This window comes from Melospiza melodia, chromosome 14 (genome assembly GCF_035770615.1).
Source record: "Melospiza melodia melodia isolate bMelMel2 chromosome 14, bMelMel2.pri, whole genome shotgun sequence".
Lineage (NCBI taxonomy): Eukaryota > Metazoa > Chordata > Aves > Passeriformes > Passerellidae > Melospiza > Melospiza melodia.
The window spans coordinates 14,635,215-14,660,755 of record NC_086207.1 but is presented as its reverse complement, the minus strand read 5'-3'; the positions used below and the strand labels follow the sequence as shown (position 1 = coordinate 14,660,755).

Below are 25,541 nucleotides of genomic sequence, written 5' to 3'. Positions count from 1 at the left end.
ACATTCTGCACCACCAGCTGCTTCTGCACCTTACAGAGGTGTTTTGACACATGTGTGTGTTAAGTGTTCATCCCATGTCCCTAAAACCACTCATTTCTGCACATGCACAACTTTGGCCTGGTTTTCTCCACCGCTGCTGTCATGTCCTTGGATCAGCACTGTTCCCCACCAACCTGCCCCAGCCTCTGCATCCTGGCTGCCCAGCAGAAGGGAAAGCAGAGATGTGAAGAGCTGCTGTATCTCACAGGTCACTTGTTTTATTTGCAACACCTACCGTAGGTTAGCCTAAGATGCCCAACCAGCTTTGAAGGCAATCCCTTGATCCTAAAAACACCCCAATGTCTGTGTTCTTTCCCTTGGAATTACCTCTGCCTTCAGAGCTGCCTCTCATCAAAGGCCCTGGCAGAGAACAGTTCCCCCCACCTTCAGTTTTCTGTCTCCTGAGCCCCACACAGGTCCATGTGTCTCTGTAAGAACAAAAGCACACTCAGGAAGGTGGTGGAACACCACAGCCCGTGGTCACTTTGCCTTTCCCCTCTGTTTGCAGCCCATACATGCACAAATCCACCACAGCAGAAGACACTGGCCGGGTCCATCCATGTGAGGAGCTCCCAGGGATTTGTCCATTTGCCCATCTGGCACTCACACACTCCCACTGCCTTGCTGGTCCATTCCTGTATAAACATGAGCGAGCTGTGACCATCCTGTTGTTGTTTCCACATTCCCCACAGCCGTTCTGCCCTGTGGTAATTTTGGACAGAAGCACTTGGGAAATTATAAACCACAGGTAACATTGAGGGCACTTTCAGTGCTGCTGGCAGTCAGGCTTTCTGTTCCCCATCCTCAGTGATTTCAGGTATGAAGAGAAAGGAGATAAATCAGAGATACCAGAACTTGTGAGAATCCACACACTGTCCTGTTCTGCCAGAAAACAAAGAGCAGAAGAATGTCAAACCCTGCAGCCAGGAAGCAAACGTCCCTGCTGGGCACTGTGGGGCTCCTGTCCATGCACACACTCCCTGCTGGACTCACTGGGCCATGTTTGGAGCCAGCCTGGCCAGCAGGCACACCAGCTGCCACAGAAACCCCTGACCTGCCCCACTCTCCAGGAACGCTGTAAGCTTTGGCTCAAGGCACTGGTTTGGTGAACCTGGACCTGCTCTCACCTTACACCAGCCTTGGCACTCGGGCTGATGGATGTCCTGCTTCCCAGGACTCACAGCCAGAGCCAGTGCATGCACCCAGCACTTGCTTCACCCTGAAACTGCATCTCCCCAGAGCAGAGCACAGCCCAGCAGGGAGGTTCTGCTCACCTTAAACCCCTTGAATTCAGTGCTTTGAAGCCCCCCTGAATAAGGCTCCCCAGGGGCTCAGTCAGAACAAGTGCCAGCTGACAGCTCTGCCCCTCACCTGAGGATTCAGTCACAACCACTGATAAGGCCCATGGTGCAGGAGATGCAAAGGCTGATCTGATCTGATCTGATCTGCCCTGAGAGAACCGTGCACAGCCAGGGGCTTTGGCTCTCCCCTCTCCAGCTCTGCACACCCCAGGTTTCCCTGTCCCCAGCCCAGGGAGCTCCCACAGGGTCCAGCTCCACTGCACTTTCCTGCGCTGCTCTGCCCTTGCCCATCCGCTGCAGAGTTATGTTCCCTCCTAATCCCTTTATAATTTCTCCCATTAACACAACACGCTGCTTTGCAGAAGGAAATCCTCTCCAAGCACCTAACAAAGCTATGCCCCATAATTTCCTATTCATTTGGGAACCCTGCATGCTGCTGAAAGCCACTGAGCTGTGCTAAGGACTGGCAGGGAGCTCACGGTGGTGTCTAAAGGAGAATTTCCTCTATAACCAGCTTAGGGAGCATTAAGAGCACATTAACAGCAATCTGGGCTTGGCCAGGGATCAGCCAGTGCAGATCCACATGGGAACAGCTCACAGTGCCACACTTCCCAGCAGAGGCATTGACATCAGGGTGTGTTCCCAGCTGCAGCCAGCCTGGGCTCCTCACGCCCTGGGGCTGCAAGCAAGAAGTTCTCCAGACTTAAAACTGGATGAAACACCTGGCCCCAAGCTTATCTGAGAGCAGAGCTGTGTCTGGAGTGGCTCTGTGCAAGAGCCACAGCACCTGTGCCCCTGCCCAGCTTTGAACAGTGTTAAATGAAGGGATAGGTGGTGGCAGATGGACACAGAGAGAAGCACCTCAACCAGCTGGGTGGATTTTGTGACAACCAGAGCAAAAGAGAGGGAGCAGGATCTGTCCTCTGAGCCCAGAAAAAGACATTAATCTGCACATTGTGCCCCTCATCATGCTCCTGCAGTGCTGCTCAAGATGATCTCAGCCAAGCAGAGCCCCAGCTGAGGCACTGGGACACCTGAGGAATTACCCCTCCCTGGTTGTGCAACGCTGGTGTGATTTGCATAACAGCAAACTATTGCCCAACAATCACATTAAGGCTGCTCACAATCATCCCCTGTACACACACACCAAGCCATGTCAGCATTGGCCCATATTTATGAGATCTCACCCATCCATCTGCCTGCCTGCATCCCTGCAACACTTGTGCTGCAGCAGACTAGAAGGATGGGTTTCCCATGATCAGTCAAGGAACTGGTTATTTCTCAATTCCTGCTCTCCTAGTGCTTCAAATTCCACATTTCAGGCACTTTGATATTTCACTCCTCTGATTTGACACCGAGGCTGTTCAAACTGCTCACTTTGCAGATTACTGCAGATTACTCATTTGGTAATAAATAAATAAAACCCTATCAGCAAGAAAATGCTGAAGTGAGCCACTCTCCAGATACCAGGGAGAGCCCCTCAGAAGGCAGAATGACCCCAGTGGTCACTCAGCCACCTGAAGCACAGACATCCCCTCCAGAGCCGGGTGTGTGAACCCTTAGGTTAATTCCCTATGAATTCCCTAAGAGAAGCCACCTAATACCTGATGACTTCTAAAACTCAGTGTCAAATCGCCATTCTCAGCCCCAAGGGGCAGTCATGGCACACAACATTGACTGGGCTCCATGGAGCTAAAACCTCCCTATATTACCACAGGGGTGCATCAGAGTCTGGAGAGGTGGGAAAGCTGAATGGGAAGATGATTTATTCCAACATTCCAGCCTAGGCTTTAAACCTCAGCCTGGCAGATGGTCCCTTTGCTGCCCAGTGCCCTGCACAGAGCCCATTTGCTGTTATTTATCCGAGCACAAGCCAGCCAGGCACAGCCCTCACTGTGAGAGGAGGAACACAGGTTTTACAGCAGAGCTTTCTTCATGCAGCTCAAGAGATGGCCGGGAAACAAAACCCAGGAGAGCTTCGCTCTGGGTGGCACCCACCGGAGATAATTGCTGCTGGATACTTGCCTGGGGCTGGGGAGAAGCTCCTACATCAGCACGGAGGAGCTGCTCCCCAGGTACCCCTGCTCCTTCACCTCCTCATCTCCCCCCTCCAACCTGCACCGGGGGAAATTCAGCCCCTCAGCCCCAGGTGAGGTGGCTGAGAGGGTCCCGTGAGGGGTTAAACCGCAGTGCCAGCAGCAGGAGCCCACCTCCCATCCCCTCCCTGTGGCTCCTGCCTTTTCCCGCTCCCCCCAGACGAGTTCTGGTTTGTCCTGAGGTTTGCTTCTTGCTTGCCTTGTTTATGTGAACGATAATTTTGGATGTGGTAATGGCAGAACTGTAGCAACATGCCTCCCTCCCACCCCCCTCTCTGCATCGGCGCTGTGGGGCACCGAGCTGCTCTCAGTGCTGCAGCCCAGACATTTTGGGGCCTGGAAGGACCAAGCTCCTCACCACTCACCTCCCAGCATCCTGCTCGCTTCCTCTTCTAACCCCAGGTGCTGTTAACAGAGCTCAGACCCATCCTTGGCCTGATGTGTGCTGTGCTGTGTCCTTGGAAAGCCTCCCCACCCTCCCAGCACCCTCATGCAGCAGCAGGGGTGGAACCAGCTCTGGGTTTCACCTGATTTATTCCGTATGCCTTCTATGGGCCTGTCCCTCACACAGGTCTAATAAATCACAAACCAAATCCTCTCAGAATAATATTAACAGCCATGTTTATAGTCAGCAGATTGCAGGAAATTCCCTCCCCACACCTATCACTGTCGGGCTTATCACTGAACTTACAGGGGCTGCGATTTTATTCCTGATTCCCGTGCCAGGAATAGATGAGCTGCAGGTCCCTCGCCCTGCCCCAGAGATGTGTATCTGAGATTCATCCCCTGCAGTTATTGATGGTGTGAATTACCACAGCACCTCTCAGCCCCTGTCCCAGGGTGCCTCAGCACCAGGCACGTGTGTGTGTGTGTCTGCCAGCAGCACCTGAAGGACGGTGGCACCACCAGGGTGAGGTCCCCTTCTGCCAAGACCAGCAGGGAACAACCCCTTTTCTTGGTATCAAATAAGGCATGCATGGATGGGTGGGATGAGCCATAGCACATCCTGAGAATGAAGGCAACCAGCAGTCTGATGTGATGCAGGATGAGGAGATACAGGTGAGTGCAGCCTTGCTGCCCTTTAGGGACCTGTGTCCAGATCAGACACAGCTTTGCTGCTGCTCAGATCACTCCTTGAGTAGGCAGCAGCAAGGCCCAACAGTCCTGGCCGATATTCCCACCAGAAAGCTCAGGTCAGAGTCACAGCCAAGCACAGAGCAGCCCCACACAGGGGAGCCCCAGGTGGGATGTCTGTGGTCCCCACCACTCCTCCTGCCCTTTCTGAGTGCAGCAGGCTTTTCAGTGACTGGCCATAGGGTTCCTTTGGCCTGTTAGGGACATATTTTTGCAAATCCCATCTAAAGAGATGCTCACCAGACATTAGCTTTTTGGGGAGCCTAAAGCAGCCTTACCCTCAGCTCCTAACTCCATTCTCCCAGGACCTGTAGTGCAAAGAGGATTTTGCTCTAAGTGACTAATGCTCATCATGCTACACAGTGCACCAAAAGCAGACAGGTCAAAGAGGAAGACTCAGAAACTGGCTTTCTTTTAAAACTGGTGTCATTGCCACAAGTGGCTTTTATTGTAGTAGTTCTTAAATTAGATGCTCTTAACTGCTCTGAGCCAGTGGACAGCAAATGAAACAGCACAACAAAAAGAACACAAGGAGGGTTTGCTCCATCCACACAAAATGGCACCCACTGCCTGAGGGAGGGGACAGCTGGGCAGGCAGGATGGCCCTGGAGCAGCTTCCCCAGCTGGAGAATCCCAGCCTGCAGCTGCAGCTCAGGCTGTGGGAATGGCAGAGAGACCAGCCCAGCTCAGGGCATGGCACAGCAATGTCCCCTCTGCAGTGTTCGTGTCCCAGCTTGCCTGGAGCACCAGCAGAGGATGAACCACGGGGCTGGGGACAATCTGCAGCCAGCACGGGGCAGGCTGGGCTGCTCTGCTGTAACAGACATCTTTTATGAAATGTCCTTTCCTTAGGATTTTTCCTTCTGAGAAGCTGGAGGCCTCAGGAACAAAATGTAAACATTGATTATCTGCTGCTGTGGAATGCAACAGGTGCATCTGTGATTGGTCTCATGTGATTGTTTCTAATTAATGGCCAATTACAGTCAGCTGGCTCGGACTCTTCTGTCCGAGACACAAGCTTTTGTTATCATTCTTTTTCTGTTCTCAGCTAGCCTTCTGATGAAATCCTTTCTTCTATTCTTTTAGTATAGTTTTAATATATCATAAAACAATAAATCAAGCCTTCTGAAACATAAAGTCAGATCCTCATCTCTTCCCTCATCCTCGGACCCCTGTGAACACCGTCACGCTCTGCTCTGTCCCGGGGCTGACAGCCACCAGAGCGCCCTGCAAGGCTGCACACGAGCAGCCAGCGCTGCATCCCTGATTCTCCCCCTCTGCAGAAACTGCGTGCTGCATCCCAAGCAGCCCCGGGGCAGGAGGAAGGCTGCCCGCACTCCTCCTCTCCTCCCATGGCCCGTCCCGCTGGCAGCAGGCAGGGCTGGGTGAGCCACTCCTGGGTGATTCACTGCCCAGCAGGCAGAAATGCCTTCCTGGATACACACAGCTGGGCGCAGGGAGAAGGAGCGAGCGCTCTGAGCGCGGCTGAATCACCGAGCGCCGGCGTGCAGGGACAGCGCTCCGCTGGGGTCGCGGCCAGGTGAGCATTGCAACAGCGCGGGTGACTCACCGAACGGCACGGAAAACGGCATGCGGGGCAGCAGCGGGGAACGGGGGAGGAGAGCAGCCCGCCGGGGCACAACCCGGGGGCGGCAGGCTCGGAAACACCCAGGTCTGTCTCGGGGCCAGGAGGAGAACGCGCTGCTGCAGGAATGGGGCGCGGTGAGCGAGCCCACCCCGCTGAGGGAGCCTCCTCAGCCATGGATGCTGCACCCCAGCCCTGCCGGAGCTCCACGGGAAAGCTCCTCACTCTGCCACGGCACTAGGAGCTTTCCTCTTTGTGTTTCAGGACAGGAGGCAGCCACACAAGCTCCCTGTCACAGACATCTTTTATGGAAAATCCTTTCCTTAAGATTTTTCCTCCTGAGAAGCTGAGAGGCCTCAGGAACAAAATGTAACCAATGATTATCTGCTGCTGTGAAATGCAACAGGTGGATCTGTGATTGGCCCATGCTGGTTATTTCTAATTAATGGCCAATCAGTCAGCTGACTCAGACAGAGAGTCCAAGCCACAAGCTTTTGTTATTCATTCTTTCTTTTTCTATTCTTAGCTAGCCTTCTGATGAAATCCTTTCTTCTATTATTTTAGTATAGTTTTAATATAATATATATCATAAAATAATAAATCAGCCTTCTGAAACATAAAGTCAGATCCTCGTCTCTTCCCTCATCCCAAGACCCCTGTGAACACTGTCACAGCCCCCCATGGACAGGATGGTCACAGGAGGTTTGGGCTGGATGCACCTTGCTGAATTCTGCCATGGAGTCACTCTCATCCCTGACAGTGGCACTGCCAGGTTCTGGGAAAACCAACCCGTGGACATTGCTCCTCTCCTCCCCTACCCAATCCCTGGGACAGCAAGAGCTGCACCTGCACCCCAGCAGTGAGCCAGTGTCCCCAGCACCCAGAGGCTCCTATGGCACTGCTTTGGGTAATTCCAGTGGCATGCCCTGCACCTGCCCTACAGGGTAACAGGCTTTTTCCCACACCTATGTTTTCTTGCCTGTCCCTGAAGGCAAGGCAGCCCTGATCAGCATTTCCATGTTGTGCTGAAACAAGACACAAACTCCCTGGAGTCAGCTGTCCTAACAGCCTTGCCAGGGGCAGCAGGAAAATGGGCACAGATTCCCAGTCAGGTAACAAAACTTTCCCAATTCCTGCTAGGAAATGTGTGTCCCTAGCCTCATCCCTACTTCCAAGGAAGGGTGTTGGCTGAGAGCAGCAACGCTGAGCTGACAAGTCATGATGGAAAGCTGCATCCTCCTGCATCCCCCCAAACCAGCTGGATTTCCTCCTGGGGACTGCAGAGGAAGGGAAACTATGAACCTCCCACACCCAGACCAGCAGAGGGGCTCCCCCATCTCCCTCTAATGCCTCCAGTCCTTGGAGGATTTCAGGTTAATCAGGCTGGATCATTAGCTCAAGCTGCAGCCCTGTTGGTTCATGGAGCCCTTGGACCCCTTGTCCCAGAGGGCAGAGCCCACAGCATCCCCAGAGCAGTGTCCCCAGAGTGGTGGCAGTGTCTATGGGCATGACAACAGCATGGCAGAGCAGGGTACAGAGCCAGAGCCCTGCTGTGCAACATGCTGTTCAAATGGAGAACTGCAAAAAAAGGTAATACCTATCTATATAAATAAACCAGGCACATGTCCATTGGGAATTTCAAAAAAAAAAAAAATCATTACCCTTTGGGATGCAAAGCAGCTAGGCCTGGAGAGCAGCTAAGAATTGTTATTAAATAAATTAATTAGCTCAGCAGAGCCCGCCAGGTACTGAACACTTTCCACTTCCAAGCAGGTAAATGAGTCCGTGGGAACAGAGGCTGCTCCACGCCTGCCAGGCAGCACAAGCTGCATTTTAATGTGCATGCAATTTCTGCAGCTCTGCCCCTGCAGGTGGCACACTGAGTGCTGTGTGACCCCCAGGAGGGCCCAAAGAGCCCCCAAACATGAGGGAGCACAGCCACCTTCCCGTGTGCCTCAGTGCAGGAGGGGTTTGTGTGCAGGGATGCCTGTGCCCAGCAGAGCCCAGAGCCTTCCCTGCAGCACGTCTGGAGCCAGGGCTGGCACTGGGGTGGCACAGAGCAGTGCCAGGGCATGAGGAGTGCTGAGCATCACCTGGAGAGCACAGCCCCACGCTCTGCATGGCCCAGAGCTCTGCAGGCAGGATGGCTTTGATCCCTCCCCAGCCCCATCTCTGCCTTTAAACACCGACTTTGATCACCCTGGGGTCTGGCAGGAACAGGCTGAAGGAACTCCTCTGCCATGGTAACTGAGGGCTGGCAGCAGTGACAGGGCAGCACTGCCCTCCCTGCCAGGGGCTCAGCTGGGCTCTGACACAGCCACAGGAGTGACCCAGGGCCAGGCTGGGTCAGACACACTGGGAGGAGGTAAAGGAAGAGCAAAACAGGAGCTGGGAAGGAAAGGTGGAGGTGGTAAGCAGGAACTCTCCGTCCTTCCTCCCATCCTTCCTCCAGGGCAGGTCCAGCTGCAATGACCCTTCCTGCATCACCCAATCCAAACTTCCTGCATCAAAAGGTGAACAAATCCCTGTCCTGCACCAGCTTTGCTGAAACTGAGAATTCCAAGGGGACTGTAGAAAACACCAGCAGTGCTCAAGCCTCCCTTCCAGGGAAGTGGGGAGTTAGATCTCTGTTACAAGAGGAAGTTCACAATTACAGCACAAGTCGTTACTGGAAAACAAAATTCCCTGGCATGTTGCAAATAAAATCTGAATTCCCCAGTCTGGGGTTCAAGACAGCCCACAGCCTTCATTCCAGGGCCCATCTGAGAGATAAAATGAGATGATATTTATGATGGCGGAGACAGATAAAAGTTGGTAGGGGAACAGCTCTGGGAGGGCATTTCAAACAATGAGTATTACATCCGAAACAGCACAAGATTCACTTGCAGAAAGAAGCCCACAGTGCTGAAAACTCCTGAAATTAAATCTCTGTGCACACCCTCCCCAGTAACCTGAGCAGCACTACTGCAAACAGCTCCAGAGAGCAGGACCGTGCTGCCTCTTCCTCTCCTTGGGGAAAGAGGGTTATTAAGTCACTGAGGGTTATTAAGTCACTGAGAATCTTTGAACAGCCCTTATTTTTCACTGTGGGTGACAGCAGCTGTGTCCAGGGCATTCCAGAGCATCCAGCTGCTGCAGCACACCAGGACTGGGGTCTCTGCTTTGAGTCCAGCCCAAGAGTGACCCACAAAGCAGCAGTCAGTGCTCTCCCTACCCAGCAATGGATCCCCATCCAGGTTAATTCCTTAATGGACCCTGATCCCCACCCTGGATCAGCCCTCAGCATCCCCCATGGGGGCTGTCCTAAGAACAGAGCACAACCCCAACCTCACCAGCACTCCTGCCTGCCCATACAGATGTGCCTGCCTGTACAGATGTGTCTCCCTATATAAACACATCACCTGCCCTTTCCTCCCAGCCTCCTCCAGAGCCACCACAAGCCCCAGAAGCTCCCCAAGGGGCTGCAGAAGCCTCTCGTGTCACCCCACAGTTGAGCAATCCACAGATCTGCCACGACTTGGGCAGGATTAGGCAGAGCTGCTGCCAGGCTGAGCTGCCCAGGGAGGACAGATCATTCCTGCCAGGAGCCAAGGCTCTGAAAAGGGACATTGTTTCAAGGATGATTTGCTGTTTTCCCCCTCACACACACACACACAGATCTGCAGCTCCAATCTGGCTTTTGTGTGAGGCACCTGCTACCACCTGTGGTCAGGGATGAGACCAGAGAGGGAAGAGCAAAGGAAGGAGGGAGTGGAAGCCAGGCTTCCTTAACCTTAACCTTAACCTTAACCTTAACCTTAATCTCCAGCCAGCTGCTCCCCTCCCCTTTATCAGGCAGCAAATCCCCACATTTTCCACATACCCTTTTTCTGCCAGCACAGTCCCTGCCCAGGTGTGATGCAGGCAGACCCACACCAACCTGACCTCTAAACTTCAGGAACTCAAATTAAAATGGGCCTGAGAGATAAACCAGCCTCCCAGGTTTACTTTTAAGCTCAATGCAAACAAACACAGAGGACATTTTGCAAAAGCCAACATTGCCTCCTGCTGCAGCACTTCAAAACCCAAAAAAAAGAAACCCCTGGGTGATGGGATGGCTCAGAATGAGGTTTTGTCCGTGGGTCAGAAGCATCTGTCAAACATGCAGCCAAGGAGGATGGAGGATGCCTTGAGGTCTCTGCAAAGCTCCTGCAAAGGGCTCAGTGGGAGGATTTGCATCTGCTGAGCAAAGAGCAGGGCCTGGGGCTGTGTCCCCACGTCCCACTGGTCCCACTGGTGGGGTTGCTCAAGCTGCAGGGCTCACCACCATGCTGGGAACGGGCAGGAGCACTGGCCAGAGCAGTCCTGTTCACACCCTGGCTCCTTCCAAAACACTCAGGGATGGTTTGGAGCAGAATGCCACAACCACCCATCATCATACTTCACTTTTTTCCTTTAGTCTTTGCCTTAATCCTTTAATGAATTAAGTGGAGCAATTAAGCAGGATTTTTATTTCTTTTTAAAGTGAACACGCATGAAAATGGAGATGGGTATTTTTTGCAGTTTGAACGCTTAATATGATAATTAATGCAAAGCCCCTCAGCTTTAGGGATTCTCCACACCTCTCACCCAGGCCTTGTTCTGTTTATCTTCCTGGCAGACTGCCTCTCATTCCAATGAATGTTGCCCCTTCCCCTTGCTCAGGCAATGCCCAAACTGCACAGATCAGGGCAGGAGGGAAGGGTGGGCACTCAGAGCTGGTCCACAGCAAAAGCCCCAAACAAGCATCAGGGGTGCAGAGTGCTGCCATAGCAGGAAATGGAGAAATCTCCCTTCTGGAGAAACTCAGATGGGACCAACCTTGCTGTCCAGCAGCGTATCCAGCCCTCACCTCAAGCAACTGAGCTGAGCCCTCATGCCCAGCTCACTGGGGAAGGTTTGCTGGGCAGGGTGATGAGGGCAGTGCCTTCCCCAGCCCTGACAAAACAGAAGTTTTGGCTCTGCAAAGGAGGCTGGACAGGCTCGCCTTCCCAAGCAGCATTTCCACATCTGGTATCTTCTTGCCTTCCAGTCCTCAGGTCCCTGCTCCCTTCCTCTGCTTCCCCTCATCCATCTACTCCCTGTTTGGCTTAAAATATTTGCAAGTATGGCTGAACATCTCTGTGCCTCAGTTTCCCCACCAGTGAAAAGGAGGTTAACAGATGCCCCTGCTTCCCTGGAAGGATGCAGGCACTGGGAGATGACAGACATTTGGGGGATGCCATGGACCCAGCCCAACACCACTGAGGCTCTGCCACCCCTGTTCTGAGCACACATTTTAGACTGCCAGCACTACAGACATCATTATCCCCTGTTCCAGGGAGGAAGGGAAGGAGCCTGGGACTGATACACATCAGAGCAGCACAACTCCAAAGGTAAATTTCTCAGATATTTCTCCAAATGGTTGGACAAAGTGCTTCAAGGATAGGGAAGGCCTTGCTGTAGCCCCATGAGGTGTTACCAAACATGGCTCACTTGAAATCAGGCAGTGGGCCCCCAGTAAATCCCACAAAGACCATCCTGACTGGGCTGGATGGTATCCCTCAGCACTGGGATTTGCTGTTTGGGAAATGCCTCTGCGATCTGTGTTTTTCATTTTTCAATCCTTTTTTTCTCTCAACTTGTTATAAACTTCTTCCTTTTTTCACCAAAACACATTTCCTGACACAAAAAGCTCCTGGTGAATGTTCTCTGACTCACTGAACTGCCCCAACAGATCTGCCTGCACAGGAACTGGACCATCCTGTTTGTGGGTACCAGAGCCACCCCCAGCCGTGTGCCCAGGGCTGAGGAAAGCTGTTCCATTGAGAAACACTCCCTGCCAGATGTGGGCAAGCCCTCCCTCACATCTGGAGAGCAGTCAGACATTTTGATTTTCTCTCTCAATTGTTTGTTTCCTTGTCCTGAGCAGGACAAGCCTTGGAGATGAGGTTCTTTGCCTCTTTCTGCAGAGAAGTCCACCAGCATTTTTTCCTGTAAGATTGTGGTTTTGCAAATCCAGAAGGAAGAAAATAATACACCCTGAAAAGCAGCTTCAGTATTGGGAGAGAAGTTTGTCTCCTCTCTTTTGCTAACCTGTGAGAAATCAGTGTGTGTTTTTTACAATGGATTTTTTCAGTAGTACAAATTCATGGAGGTTTGGGCTGCTGGTGCTGTGTCCCTTGGTGACCACTGCCCTTTAGAACACACCTGAGACCCAACTTTCTTCCATCCCAAGGCACAGAGTGCTGCAAAGCCTGTGGTGATCATGGCCAAACACAGCAGTCAATAAAGCTGATGACCTTTGCTTGGTTGTCCAGTCAGCCAAAGGAAACATTTTCCCCTCTGGCTCCTATACTAGACACTTCAAAAATTATGGAGACTGCTCCCATAAGGTCCCTGGGAAATCTCAGGGACACACATCCATCGATATTTTGCAGTCTGAGACAGCAGCAACATCTCCTGCTGCACTGGTACAAGCCCAGACACCGTGCTTGGCTTCCTGTAAACAAAAGCTGTTTAGCTCTAAATTCCTCTTTTGGCTGAGGCTGCCCTGGTTCAGGGAGGATGGTATCGAGATAATCATCACATGGATTGTGTTCCTGGGACTGGGACTTGCACAACGGCGCCTCTTTAAAATGCCCTTGGAGCAAGGAACTTCCAGCCTGGTTTCTCTGCCAGGCAGGTCTGGGTGTCAGGTCTGAGCACCAAGGCAAAGGAGAAGGAGAGAGAAGGATCTGAGAGGGGAGCATGGAAGTGTCTGGGACTGCAATGCGTTAACAGATAAATAAACATTTACAGACTGCAATGGGTTAACAGATTAATAAAAATGTATGGACTGCAATGGGTAAACACATTAATAAAAACATATGGACTGCAATGGGTTAACACATTAATGAAAAGGTATGGACTGCAATGGCTTAACACATTAATGAACATTTATGGACTGCAATGGGTTAACAGATTAATAAACATTTATGGACTGCAATGGGCTAACATTAATAAAAATTTACAGACTGCAATGCAAAGAAGAGAGTACAAAGGATTTGGGCTGGAGAAGAACAGAACTTTTCCCCCAAAGCATGACAAAGCAGGAGAGGAGTGGTCTTTCCCAGGGAAAAGAGTTAGTGGTCCAGGGTTTTTCAGGCCAGACCAGAACAAGCACATATTATTTCCCTATTTCAAAATTAACCTCCACTTTGAAAGAGTTTCTGCTCAAGCCAGGCAAACCAGAGACATTTGGGTGAAGCAAGAGTGTGGGCAGACCCTGCTCTGCCTGTGCCTGATCTCCCAGTGCCCGTGCAATCCCCAGCACACGATCCAGTGCACTGGACTAAAAGTTAAACATCCAGTCCAAGCTGGTTGTGTGGCATCAGTGAGGGGAGAGACTCATCCTCTGGGAATGGCTCATTCTCCCTGGACAGACACCTGAACTATGGAGCTGTAATTTAACTTCTCATCCTTGCTCTACCCTTTAACCCACTGTCCTCTATCCCCAGCTCCTTGTAGGACCCAAACAATTCCCACCTTGTCCCCTCCTCTATTATCCACTGCCACCCCCACCAATCCCTTCCACAAACACCAAGCTGAAGTTTGGTTTCTCATTCAGGGTGGTGGAAAAGCACATCTGTGTTCACCCACCCAGCACAGCCCCAGCTCCTTCCTGCAAAGCTGGGCCAGCAGAAGGCACTGACCATGTCCCTGCCCTGGCCATTATCCCAGGGGGATGTTATGATGCTTGCCTTGCAGTGCATGGTGGGGAGAAGGGGTCCAGTGCAGCAACTTCAGGAAGACTTTAATGTGGCACCATTCCTGGTGCACAAAAGCATGACGAAGCAAAGTCCTGTGAAGGGGACCAGCCCCTCAGTGAGTCACACCAGGAGGGTTTAGGGGTCTGTGATACACGAGGTATCTGGGAATGGCCAGGATACTGATAGAGAAACATCCTGCCAGAGCTGGAAGTGAGAGGCTGCTCCTTGAGCGTGCCAGCGAGGAACTCACCTCATCCCCCACCACCCACTCAAGCCTGGTGGGCAGTTTTGCTTGAGATCATTTCCCCAAGCCTCGCTGGGACGCGGTGGCTTCTCTTCCCACGGTGTCCTGTTGGGGACTGTGGTGACACGGTGACACAGCGCTCCGAGTGAGGGCTGGTGGCACAGCCAGGGATGAGATCAGCCATCCATGAGCTCAGCCATGCCTGAGATGAGCCATCCCTGAGCTCAGTCAGCCCTGAGCCATCCGGCACGCGAGGCAGGACCAGCGGCTCGGGATGAGCTCATGCACGGAGGGATGGAGGGGAGGAGGAGATGCACTGACTCACCAGTTCATCCCATGATGAGGGCCTGCTACAGCCCCCTGTCCTGCCAGGAAAACCTGCAGCTCCAGCCCCCAGTGCGGCTCTGCTCGCAGGGATGATGGCAGTGGGACCATGGCACACCTTGGTACTCTGCCAGCGTGTCCTCACTGCCTTACCTGGACACCAAGCCTTCCCCCAGGGCCCTGAGCAGCACCTCTCCCCATCCCTTCAGGGTCCCATCTGTCTGTAGAGCGATGACATCCCCTCTGTGGGCTGGCATCCCAGCCTTCTGTTGCACTGAGCTCCTGACTCTGTCCTGGTGCCAGATGGCTTCGGAGGGAGATGACTTCATCTCTTTTAAAGGGGCAATGGATCTGTCAGCAGTGCCCTGTAGGAATCAATGTGCATCATGCTTGGTGGGAAGCCAACATGGGGAGCATGCCACAGCATCCTTATGATCCCACACAGGGCCCAAAGAGGCTTGGATTCCATTCCGACACTCCAACAGCCTCGTGCCCTTCACTCTCAGCCATGTGTCATGCTTCGTCTGTCCCAACAATAAACTTGTGGAGTGGAGGACGAACAGGAGCTCCATGTGATGCCCTCCTGAGTGTCTAAGGGCAGGGACTACCCAGCACTCAGCCTCACAAGCCAAAGATGTCTTAATAGATCCCACACTGAATGGAGGGGAGTGGTCAGTGTGCATCAGCCTCTCATTCCCAAAATGATGTCTGATGGGTGGCCTGAGTCAAACTCATTCATCACCGGACTCCTCCTGGACTTCAGGCCAGGATAACCTGGAGCACAAAGGAAATCCCAGCTCAGATTTGTACTGGGTACAAAGGGTGAGTCTCAGAGTGAGAATGAGGTGTGCTCACAGAGATATGAGTCAAGGGCTGTGATTACCACCCTGCTGCAAGGGGAGAGATGGATCCAGCCTGTGCCCCTTGGGAGATACCAAAGCACCCAAACGTCCCTCTCCAGGCAGCACCCCCTCATTCCCCAATGATCCTGCCTGTCTGGGAGCTGCAGGGTGTTTTACAGGAGCCATCCTGAGTCATGGGAGCAGCCCTGGTCAAGGAGGCTGCAGCCAGACCCGGCTCGGGGAGCCGATCCCTGCCCAGGAGTGGATCCTCCCTGCCCGGAGCAGACGCTGCTGCTGCCTGGGGAAGCGCTGCCGACGCCGTTCCCGGCAGATAATCGCCCCTTCCCCGGCAAGTCCCTGCACGCTGCCGTGCAAACAGACCCACAGAGCACGGCAGCAATGCAGGGCTGAAGGGCCAGACACACAGACGGGCTCTATTCCCTGCAAAGGGGAAACAGGAGCTGTTTGTCCCCGAGGGAGGGAACTCACAGATCCCAGCACACCCCTGAGCTTGCACCAAGACTCTGCTGCCCACCCTCACCCACACAGCTGGAACATTCCAGCTCCAGCTCACCCTCACCCTCAGCAGGGATGATCAAGGGGGTCACACCATCGTGGCTGTTTCTGAGGGCAGAAGGGTTTGGAGAAAACAAATCCAGTGCCACGTCTCAACAGCACTGCCCTGACCTGCTGGGCCACGGGGGCAACACTGCAGCTGCAAGGGCTGGCCAGGAAAGGCTCGTGTTTGGGAGGATGAGCTGCAAGATGGGCCTGCAGGCAGATCTTCAGGGCACAGGCAGGGCAGTGAGTCCAGCCACAGCAGGGAGGCCCCTGTAGATGTTTCTTGCTGGTCCAGAGAGGCCCACGGTGATTTCCCTACCCCAGCCTGAACATGCTGCTTCTCTGGAAAGCTCTGCATGCAGGTAACCCACAGCAGAACAGCTTGGCTTTATTACATGGAGATCTTGGGTGGAACCAGGAAATGAAATCTCTCCCCATGATTAGGGAGAAAGAAGCACCATTGCCAGCCAAGGATGGGGCTCTGGCATCCCCCACACCCTGGAAAGGTCCCATTGCTTCTGGCAGGGTGAGATCCCAGCAGCAGGACATGTACATTTTCTGTAAAGGGATCATGGTGGCATGAAATGTTGACAGCAGCTTATGGAACCTTGCTGGCTTGTTTGACTGACTGTCTGAGTGGTATGAAGAAGGACAAAGCCAGGCACCATGCACAGCCCCATCTTCTGTCTTTCCTCCTGGCACAGCTCCCCCAGCCAGGCCAATCCTCTCTGCTTGCAACCACAGGTAATTCTGCAACCCACCCCTTTCTGCAGGAGTTGCTCCTTGGGATAAACTTGGGACAACACTTTTCTTCCCAACCCTGCCTGACTTCAGGTTGAGCAGGAGAGCTGAGGAGGCAGAGCCAGAAAGTTTTCACCAGTTCCAGGTTCTCACTCGCCACTGATATGGAATGAACAGCTGGAGCTCAGGAAAAGCTCTCCTCTGCTTCTTGTACTTCCTGGATCACTGGGACAGTAATCAATCCAAATGTGCTCTAAGAGACCATGTTTGTCTTTGTAAAGAAGGCAGAAGTCCATCTTAGTATCCTAGCTATGAGGATTTTGGGGGTTCCATAGCTAGGTTGCTGCTTACCCCAAAGCCGTGATTTAATTAGGAAAGGTAATTTTGTTATTAAACCATCTGGTACATTTGGAAAAGCAGGTGGGCTTTTGGAAAACCAAGCCCTCCTTCAGTCATGTCTCTCATGGTCTGCTGCTCCATAGCCAAGGAAGTTTTTTTCTGAGATCTCAGGTATCCGCAGCCAACAAGAGCAGCACCATGCTCTGCCACCTCTGTGGGAAGGAGCACCCAGTGCCACCAACCTGCTGGCAGCAAGGTGGAGTTGTCAGTGGCTTTTGCATTCACTGGATACTGTGCATTTTCTGTAAGGAGATCAGGTAATAACCAGCTCACACCCAATTCTTCTGCAGGGCCTGACTGATACACAGCTCATCCGTGAGCACCAGCCTCCCCAAAGAGCATTTCATCAGCACAGAGAAGGGATGAAGGAGGGCCCCTGTCACCACCTGGGAGAGCAAGAAGACAGTGCAGACAGGGAGAGCTGGCTCGTGGGTGGCATGCTGAGATCAGCACTGCTGGCCTTGCTAGCTGAGGGCTCACACCTTGCTGCACAGGATGAGACCAAGCCCCCACTGCTCCAGAGGGAACAAGGCACCTCTGCAGTGGTGAAAGGCTCCAAACTCAGGGAAATGCTGGTTCTTGCAGCAATCAGCTGATGCCCTGAAGCCAGAGGTTTGCTCACTTGCACTTTGGTGTGTCTAAATATAATACAGGTATTGTTCTGAGCCCTGCGTCAGCCCTGCTGAGATCCAGCCACCAATACCTGATTTTCTCACCTTCCCCAGCTGAGACATGCAGCTTGTGTGAAGGAACTTTTCCTTTCCTTCCTCCCAAATGCACCTCCCAGTGCCACCACTGGCTGATCTGGCCTCCTCTCACAAGATGTCATTGAAAAGAAGCTAATTTGCAATTTCAAGGTACTACTGTTTCTACTGTCACTTTCATAATCCTCAAAACTTCACTACAAGTTCCCCTATAAATTATCCGAACAAACCAGCTGGAAAAATGGATAAGCTGCACATGTAAATCCAACTAAGTTTTTCCCTTCTTCCCACTCAGTTCAAACTGTTTCTGAAAGGCCATGATGAGCTGGAAATCAAAGTCACTTTCCGAGTGGAGTTAAATGCTGTGAGCAGAGCACTCAACAAGAACATTTGAAGCACCAAAGCTGCAGAGATTTCCCAAAACCCAGCTGTGTCCTATGGGAGATTGGTCAGGCTCACCATGCCATGCACATTTCTTCTCTCATTCCTGGTACAAACTCCCCAGATTTAATCTAAATTCCTGACCAATTTTGATTCCATCAAAACTGCTTTTTCTGGTGAATATACCATGTTGCTCTCACCCATCTCCACCAACAACTCCAAATAGTCTCAATATACCATGGGTCAACTTCTTCACATCTTTTTGGACTTGCACCATGAAATCACATGGATTTTCCAAGGGATTGGTGTTGTGTGATTTAAATTGACAGCGTTTAGTTTGAGACAAGTTCCAGTTGAGGCTGTACATGTGGCCAGAGGATCAATACCCTCCTGTCTTGTGAGGCTTGCTGGTGACCAGTAAGGTGCAGGCCTGCACCAACCACTCCTCCTCAAATGGGATGCGAACAGACCCTGCCTTCTCTCCTCCACCCATTCCTGTGCCATTGTTGGGTGTAGCCTCATGAGGAGCAGCCAGGCACCTATGTGGACAGTTTGATGTTAAAACTGTCCAATTTTCATACTATTTTATTTTTTCCCTCTAAAACTATACAGAGGGCTTTCTGGTAATTTCAGCTGCAAAAACACACCAGAGGGGAAGGAAACTTCACTTAAAGCTGAACATTTATTTCCCATGTTGAGAACCACCCTGTTCAAACCTCACTTCAATCTAAAGGGGGAACGTTAATATTTACTGGGGTTTGAGGTGGAAAGAAGAGAGGAGGCAGAAGGGGACAAAGAGGACTGAAGGACCCTCACAGAAGAGTCCGTGTCCTTCCTTGGTCCAGCCCTGAACAACTCCTCCGGAGCCAGGATGCTCTACAAAGATAAATCCCCCAAAGCTCCTGCTCGTTGTCTGTCTCCCCACGCTGCCATCTCCCTCGCTGCCTCCTGCCTTTTCAGGGCAGGACCCCCTTTTCATCCCCTCTCCTCCGTGCAGCACGGAGCCCCCGGGGCTCGCTGGCACCAGCCGGCGTTTCTGGGGGCTCCCCCAACACAAAAAACAACAACAACAACCACCTTCAAAGTGCCTCTCGCACGCAGCTGCTCCGAGGGCAGATTCAGGTTTCCCCCACCCCCTTCTACCCATCCCTCCTCACAACACCCACCTGGCAGATAGCTAAAAACAATCTTTGAGTTTTTCAGGTGTGCTGGGAGGGATTTACCCGACATATTCCGCCAGCCCACCACCGCCCCCCGCCCTGCAGTTGAAGCCCTGGATTTCAGGTTAATCTAACAGTAAAAAGCGCTGCAATTATTTGGCTCTAAGGCTTGGGTCCTTGCCCGGTTCTGACACAGGCACACTCAAACTTCACGGAGGGAGCGGGCGATGCCCTTCCTCCTCCTCCTCCTCCTCCTCCTCCTCCCGCAGCCCGTCACGGGAGGGCTGGCGCTCCTGCGAGCCAGTTCCACCCCTCGCAACTTTCCCCCTCGCCGCTTCCGAGCGCTGCCGCCGGAGCTGCAGCCGGCAGGAGCCCTTGCTGCAGGGATCTCCCGGAGCCCTCTGCTCTGACCTGCCCGCACCATGGAGCCCCGGCGGGCAGCCCGGAGCTGCTGCTGCTGCTGCCGGAGAGGATTCGCAGCGCAGGGAGCGCAGAGGCAGCAGTGAACTTCAGGAGAGGCGCCTCTCCTGTTGCAACAGGTAAGGCACGCTGCTGGCCGGTGTGGGGAGTGGGAATGACTCAGGGAGCAGTCTGTGCAGCATGGATGGAGGAAGGCATGGAGGTTGAAGAGATTTAATCGTCAAACTGCTTTTGCATGTGAGTAACTTGCTGGGAGCAGCCTTCACCTACAGAGAGAGCTTTGGGATGCAGAGCTCTTCATCTCTTCCTCACTTCTCGCAGCCCTAGCACAGGGCTCATGGAAGGAGGCATGAAAAGTTTCATTCCTGTTTGCATCTGGCTTAGCTGGGGAGCTTCAGCAGGCTGCAGCCAGTGCAAGCAGGTGGGCTCCAGGTATCAAAGCAAAAGTGACGCTGCAGAGCAAGGCAGGTGTGGAGGGAGTGAGCACAGAAGCAATCCAGGTGTCTGAGCAGGGCAGGATTTCTGCAGGGAGCAAGCTTGTGCTGGAGTAAATGGATGAGCTGTGGCAGGAGCAGCGATGGCGTCTGGCTGTAGGCTCAGCTATTGGCCATGTCCAGCCCTGCTAACCACGGTGAGGTGACACAGCTCCAAACTCTGTCCCCACGTGCCCCACTGAGCCACTTCCACTGTTGCCTTGAACTGGGCTGTGCTTTGGGGATCCCCTGGGCTGTGCTCTGGGGATCCCCGAGTGCAGTCACAGCGCTGGTTTTCCCCTGCCCAGCTTCCCTGTACACCCAGGTTCCAGGAGCTCCTCACCTGCCCTTGTGCCCCTCCACGATGGGCAGCAGAGCCACCCTTTGTGTCTGCACCTTCATTCACTGCCAGTGCCTTGTTATGGGATGAAACCCCAGACAGAGCAAGCGCAGTCCCACTTCAGGGCATGCAGGAATTATTTCCTATGTACATGTGCAGCCCTGATAAAGGAGGTGGAAATACAGGCAGGGAGGCCTGGGCACTGGGAGCCAACTGCAGTTATCAGCTAATCAGCCTCCCGGGAAATTGGAGTTGGACTCGGTGGAGCACAGCACTCCAGAGGGGCAAAGATCAGCGGTCACGCGACTGGGGTTGCTTCAGAGGAAACCCTCAAAGAAAGCTCCTGCTCCTTTGCCTTTGTGGCTGCGGAGGGCTGAGAGTTCCCAGGTGGTGTGGAAATTCAGGCTGTGTGGTGGTACGAGCTGGGCAGGCTCTGCTGGGCAGGCAGGGCTGTGGCCAGCGGGCCCTGGATCCTGGCAGGGGCACATGGATTGCTCTGTTCCTCCATTCCGGCACTCAGAGGGGCAAAGAGCAGGCAGGGGATGTGCAGGGAGCTGCCGTGGCTCTCCAGGCTGTCAAGCTAGAGATACCTGGCAGGTTAATGGAGCTTTGGGATGGAAAGCAAACAGTCTGTACTGGGCTCCTGAGCAGGGCTGGGCTGTATCAGGATTCGGGACAGCAAAGTGTCCGGGCTTGGCATTGTGTGCTTTTATCATCTCCTAATGTGCAGCACCCCTCACTGTATCGGGAATGGTTCAGGGACATCCACCTGTGTGCTGTAGGATTGGGGTTCCTGAGGCTCTGGGCAGGGAGAGGTCTCTAACCCAGCCAGGGGTTCGGTCTCTGCTTCTCCCAGCCTTGCCGGTAGGCTCAGCGTGCTCTAGGACATTCCCAAAATGAGCCCAGGTGCCCTGCCTGGGCAGGGGAGAGCACAGCAGGATCTGCTCCTCTCCCTCCCGAGCCTTTCCCTCGCACCATGAATGCATTTCAAACCCTAATGTTCCCAAACCAGTGCAGCTCCCAACCCTGCAAACAAACAAGCGCTGCTCATGTACGGAGGGAGAGTTCAAAGGAGGCACGACACCTGGAATCAAACATCTGTTAGGGACTAATGCATTTTGCATCCTGCTTTCCTGCCAACTGCTCCGAGGCAAGCGCTGCAGGATGGTTCCAGCTCCCTGCGTGCTGCAGCAATGGCATTCCCTGCTCCCTGCACCTCGCTTTGTTCCGTGCCACGTGTGGAGCATGCAAGTGCAGCTGCACCTCGAGCTGTTAGCACCGGGCTTCCTCTTGTATCATGGACAAACATAAGAGGATTAAATACCCCTGAGCCCTTTTAAATTTTTTAAACTGGGTTGGCAACATGGATGCTGCATTGTCTATTAACAAGCTGATCTGCTGAGCAAGCATTTTTTTCCTCTAACCACACTTTTTCCTTGGCAATGAGGCAGGTAGTGCTTTATTAGCAAAGAAACTTTCTTCTCTAATTCTTGGAAGAAGGAGCTCCAGGGAGGGGCAGGCTGCAAGGGCTGCTAGGAAGGTTTGTAGCTCCGAAATGGACAAGGAGCAGGGTTGAAACAAACCAAAGGAAACACTTTCCTTTTCTGTATGGAGGGCATAATTAACTGGGGAACAAATTGCCACAGGATATTGCAGGCACCAAAAGTTGTGTTTGGCTTCAAACAAGGTTTTGATCCATTTGGGATGGATGGCCCCAGTGAAGGTTTTTAAATGCAGTAGCCCAAGTATCAGACAGGTACTTGCAATGATGCTGAAAAGTGGGAGAAGGAGTCCATTACCTGTGCCTTCTTTTTTATGCTCCTCCACTAAGCAATCAAAACTGGCCATTTTGGGAGAGGGAACAGAGAGGTAGCCAGGCAGGGCTATTTGGATGCTCTTCCATTGTGTGACTATTTTTGAGTGGCTGGGTTGCACGTGTGACAGGAGCTGTGACTCAGGCAGCCCGGGAGACGCGGGTTGAGCCATGAATAGCCGCTCCATATGGCCCCGGTTGACAGGGACACTCTGTGCCCTGCCTGCTTGTCACAGGTGCTCCACGCAGTGTCCACGCACCCTTGCTGGCCCCACAAAGGTGCTGCCCCGGCAGATCTCAGAAATACTCTTAAAGCAGAGAGGATGGAGCAGGAGGGAGTGACCTGTGCTGGGAGCGCTGACAAGGACACAGTGTGGCAGTGAGGCCAGCCTGGGCAAACGCGGCTGTCTTGGGGGTTAATTTATTTTCTCGGTGAAAGACCGAGCTCCCTAGGGCACGGGCTGGCCTTGCAGCAGCTTGGACACGGCACAGGAGGTGGGAGGCTGCGGGCAGCTCTGGGAGCTGAGGGGTTTCTATCAGCTCGCAGGTAACCCTTGCATTCAATGAATCCCTGCTGCGGGGAATTTTTGTGGCACGGCTGTTGGCGTGCTGGCCAGCCATCCTTGATGCCCTGATTGTCTCATTCATTTTTTTTGCCCTCCGTGTCCTCACGCTGCCTCCAAAGGCAGGAAAGGGGCGGGAAGGAGCAGCTGGAGGCGGACAGATGGACGCGGAGAGAGAGGGGCTGAGCAGAGAGCTGCGCTCCGAGCTCACCTGCGGGCTGCAGGAGGGAAGGACCGGCAGGATCTGGGCAGGGCAAGGAGAGAAATCATCAGATCAGTGCAGGGACAGGTCTGCAGGGTGAATGGAATTGCCGGGTAGGAGGACAAGGTGAGGGAGGAGCGCGGTGGGCAGGGCTGTGTGCGGGGCAGACGAGGCTGGGCTGTCCCTCCTCACCTGCACCCAGCACAAGGGGCACAAGGTCCCTCGCCAGCTTTCACACCAAGGTGCTCCTGGGCTCCTTCCCAAGGAATTTCAGCGATTTTAGGATAACTTGTGTGTTCCCCACGGGTAATCACAGAAAGGGCACTGGAGGTGATGAGGGCAGCGGCCTCGTTACCAGCAGCCAGGCTGAGTTAAGGCGGCAGTGAGGACTGGCAGGGCCAGAGCCCCTTCACACTGGGCAGAGCTGCTGCTCTCCCCAGGCTGGGGTGGACTGGGTTGGTGTCCCTGGGTCAGGTGTGAGCTGTGTGTGGGACCTCGGCTCTCCCAGCTTTGCAGCGCCCCAGTAAACAGCTGGTTTGTGAGCAGCACAATTCATGAAGCTGGGTTGCCCGCGGCGCTCCCTCTTGTGTGGATTCTCTGATGTCTAATAATCGGGTTGGGCTCACATTAGAGCTTTTTCTTCCAGCTGGGAGTCCTAATTTGGATTTCTCTCCTCTGTCCTGCTGCTTTTCACAAGCTTGTGCAAAGTTAACTCCTTTCAGGTCTTTGCCTATCTGGTTAAATGTGGCTGGAGCTGGCCAGTGGATCTGAAGGGTAGCAGGATTGACAGTGTGGTCCCACACACCCAAATCCCTCAGCAGTCTGCAGACAGGGGGATGATTATCAGTGTAAGCTAACTTGCATCCCAAGCATGGGGAAAATGTGAAAGGCTCAGGATGAGTTTTGGCAGGAGAAAGCAATCAGAGAAGAGTCCAGGACCCCTTGTGGGCTCTCACAGATAGTTTGCAGTGACTGAGGTATGAGGTCCTTGGTGCTAAAGCCTCCATGGCAGCTGAATCACAGGGTGAGTGGTGCACAGTCCCAGCAGCAGCAGCAGAGCTGGGGCACACTCATGTGAGATCCTGGCATGCTCCACCTGGCTCTTGTGCCAACATGCTTGGGCTGCTGCACTGTGGTGCCCAACCCCAGGGCCCCTCACACCCTGCCTGGTGAGCAGCTCCCACCAAATCTCCTTCCTACCAGCACTGGCTGCCCCTTCTCCAGCCCCCAGGGCTGCTTCTTGTCCCAGCCAGCAGTGCCCATTCCCCTGACAGCCACAGTGGGATGTGCTGTCTCTCCCTGGCTCCTGGCTGTCACAGCTGCTGTCCTTATCCTCCCCTCAACACCTCCTCTGGTTGTTTGGTGCAGTGACAGCTTTTGGATCATAAGCAGGATTTACCCCCTTGCTCCCATAGCTGGTGAGAGCAGAGGAAAGGGATCAGGAATGATGCGTAAGGATGGTTCCCTTTGCACAGCCCTTCTTCACTTCCCTCCTGCCATGCTTGCCCTGGGACAGGAGCCAGCAGCAATGCAGCTGGCACTGCAAGGTTCCCTCAACCCCCAGACCTCACTGAGGGCTCCATAGCTCTGGAGCTGCTCAGTTAACTCTTGCTCTAGAATGATGCTGCAATGCCAAACAGAGAGAGATCATTGACCCTCACAACTCTGCAGAGAGTTCAGCTATGTTCAGGTTGTCCTGTGCCTAAAGATGAGCTTACAAAGTGACCCCTCAGCTAGGTGACACATCTGGGCCTGTCCTAGGTGTTGGCAGCAGTGCAAAATCCAGCTCTCCCTGGGTTCCTCACAGAGCAGGCAGAAATGCACATTGCAGGTAGAAAGGTGGCCTTTGGCTTCACATACCTGGTGATGCTGTGGGACAGAGGATGGCTTGGGGGCAAAGACACGCAGCAGCTGCCTGCTCCAGTGAAGGGTCACAGCAGGAGCAGCATCAGGGCACAGCCAAAGCCCCAAGGATGGAGGAATGGGTGAGATGTCTCAGGGGGAAGGGCGTGAGTGGCTAGCTGGAGGAAGCCACATTGGAGCAAGGTGCCTTTAGAGTCAGTCTGGCTCTGAGCATCCAACCTGTGGAATTTGGGGGAAGGAAGAGTTGGACATCAGAGTAACTAAATGCTTCCCAGCTGCCCTTCCCATGGAAGGCCATCCTGCCATCTCCTCTCTGCCTCTACTCATCCGTGTCTTGCACCCCTCAAGGGGCAGCATCCCCCCTGTTCCCACTGTCAGTCCTGAAGGGTGGTCCTGGTAGGACCCCTCACAGATCTCCTGGCCACAGCAGACCAGGTCTGGGGAAGGTAGGGCTGCCTCACAATGAAGCATTTTCACCAAGCCCTGCAGCAGTACAGAGAACAAGCCAGATCTTATCTCTGCCAGATCCCCCTCTCTGCCAGGGCCCAGAGTGCCCCACACCACTCAGTGTCTCACAGGCTTCCCCCAAACTCCTTCAAGAGAGTCTC

General features: G+C 53.4%; 1 protein-coding gene across 1 annotated transcript in view; it reads left to right on the top strand.

Annotated features, from left to right (window-relative positions):
- Window positions 1–19,635: 19,635 nt before the first annotated feature.
- FAT2 (FAT atypical cadherin 2) overlaps window positions 19,636–25,541 on the top strand; it is a 57,415-nt gene continuing 51,509 nt past the window's right edge. Inside the window, exon 1 of the mRNA XM_063168872.1 lies at window positions 19,636–19,798. The gene's annotated coding sequence lies outside the window, so the exon portion shown is untranslated. The remainder of the gene's footprint in view (window positions 19,799–25,541) is intronic.